Source organism: Branchiostoma belcheri, unplaced genomic scaffold (assembly GCF_001625305.1).
Source record: "Branchiostoma belcheri isolate BF01 breed outbred unplaced genomic scaffold, Haploidv18h27 scaffold70, whole genome shotgun sequence".
Lineage (NCBI taxonomy): Eukaryota > Metazoa > Chordata > Leptocardii > Amphioxiformes > Branchiostomatidae > Branchiostoma > Branchiostoma belcheri.
In genome coordinates, this window is record NW_017804354.1 from 855,386 (window position 1) to 858,092 (window position 2,707).

Here is a 2,707-nt window from a genome sequence, read left to right on the forward strand (position 1 = left end):
CCTCGTCAGGCCCTATGCATGGTTCTGCATACTAAATTAAAACAAAAAACAACAGGTTCTTGAATGCACAGCTTTCTATCTACAATAAGTGCATTGATAGAGGACAGGAGTTGGTGAAACAGTGGAAGACCTGCTGTTGATAGATGCGGGCCACCTGGTAAGTTAAAAGTGTGGTGTCTGCAGAATGTCAAGATGTCCAGTAAGGAGACCCATCCAGTAAGGAGACCCATCCAGTAAGGAGGCCCATCCAGTAAGGAGACCCATCCAGTAAGGAGACCCATCCAGTAAGGAGGCCCACCCAGTAAGGAGACCCATCCAGTAAGGAGGCCCATCCAGTAAGGAGGCCCATCCAGTAAGGAGACCCATCCAGTAAGGAGACCCATCCAGTAAGGAGACCCATCCAGTAAGGAGACCCATCCAGTAAGGAGGCCCACCCAGTAAGGAGAGAAATGCAGCAGCTTGTAGCGGAAGAGCTCAAAAGTCAAAAGCATGGAGGACGAGGAGAGGGAAGTAAGTGCAGTCAGGCTGAAACAGCCGGGATCATTGGTCAACTGGGAAAGCACTGTGATCCTGTCTTCTTAGTATAGTGCCAACGTATGTCGAACAATTACAAACTATATTCCATGGCTTCTTGAGTTATTGTAATAAATCACATATACAATTAGAAACACCAACCAAACGCTACTAAAATATAACGTCTAGAAAAAGGTAGCAATTACATGAATTAAACAGCATGCCTTTCCCATGACAGTAGCATAGCAGATAGGAAACCGATTTGATAGACTGGTATACTCTTCTGAAATGTGAACAAGTGTAGGGCGTGACTTAATTGTAAGGAATGAAACTTTAGGTTTGATTGATTTGACCAAATAAACAAATTTCACAAATCGGCAGCGACAATTAACATACCTGCTCAAGCACATTTACATAGGGTGCCTGCACTTATGTTGGAAAATATGAGTTAAGCAGATTACTTCGTATTTAAATTACATATCTAAAATTTACCATCTTTCATGGAGATATAATTTTAGGCTAATCAGCTAAGAAACAGATATCATAGATAGAGGTACTAGTGTCACGGAAATAAACAGACACCTACAGTGGGTGTCACACATGATGTAAAAATAATCACTAATATAATTAAACTGGTGGACGTAACTACTACTAAGTGCCTAATACCAGCTCAGAAAAGAACAAATAGTCATGCCTTCAAGTTATCAAACGAGGCAAGGTGTTCAAAGGTTCATTCTTTCCTAAAAGCAAAGTAGAACTCTCAAGTACAGTAGAGGCATTATCAGTAGATAGCTTTAACCAATTTTAGAGGAGTGGAAAGCTAAGTATTGGGTGTGCTAGTCGTTCGGTGTAATGTAGACAGCTGTCACCGTGCTAAGTGTCTGCGAAGTTGGTGAGTTACATCGAAGGGCGATTATACCGGCTATATAATCTCCAAGCAGATCTTTTGGTGGGGGTAAGACAGTATCAAATTGGCCAGTCTGTAACCATTTCCCCACCCAAGATCTGCCTGCACTCGAACAGGGATGGGTGGGGAAATGGTTACAGACTGGCCAATTTGATACTGTCTTACCCCCACCAAAAGATCTGCTTGGAGATTACCGGCTATACACTGTCAGATAAAGATCATGATGCAACCCACCGTGAGCTGCTGCTGCTCCCTGCTCAGCAGGTAGACCAAAATACGTCCGTGTTTGGTACTACTCGGGGATAAAGACCAGGTGGTACAAACACGTCACGCTTCTGAATCATTTAGTGTTTACTCCATTCCCTCACAGAGAGCCACGGAACTGGGTGGTACGAACACGCACGCCATCCTGCTGAATCATTTAGTGTTTACTCCGCTCCTACACAGAGATAGCACTGGGTGGTACGAACATCCACGTCATACTGCTGAATCATTTAGTGTTTACTCCATTCCCTCACAGAGATAGCACTGGGTGGTACGAGCATCCACGTCATCCTGCTGAATCATTTAGTGTTTACTCCGCTCCCTTGCAGAGATAGCACTGGGTGGTACGAACGTGCTATCGTCGCTTGACTTCGATGAGTAAATATTGCTGAATCATTTTGTCTCGATCTCACGGAAGCGACATGTCACCTGGTGTAGATCATTTGCAATTGATTCCATTATGTTGGTCTGGGGGAAAAACAACAAGATTGGCAATGAAAACATACATTGCCATGGCGACGGTGATTTGCTGTTAGGGTTATTGTTTGCATGGCACTGCCATGATTTCATGAGTTTGCGGACACAGCCCAGTAATAGGGCTTTCCTATGTTAATATATGGGAATGTATTGGAGGTCCTCTCCCATATGAGGGTCCTCTCCCATATGAGGACCCACCTCGGCAAATGATGACCTGTACGCCTACTCATCTGTCGCAGCGACACGGGAGATTCCAAATATGGGAATTATGTCAAAACAACGTGGTCAAAATTCCTGAGTTTTAGACCTTTGAAAACATACACTGGCAGTGTTGTCCAACCTCTCAAGTCTCCATTCACCAAAAATTAAAAAAAAAAAATCCTACGCACCTAAACCATGCGAGAATTCTACCCGAACATTGAGAAGTGACCCCTGTCAGGGGGTGGGTGGTGCTAAAGTGCAAGTTCAAAATTATTAAACGCCCATTTGGAAAATGATTAACACAATCAACACAAGACTTCTGGTGCAAAAAGTAAAGTTGTATCT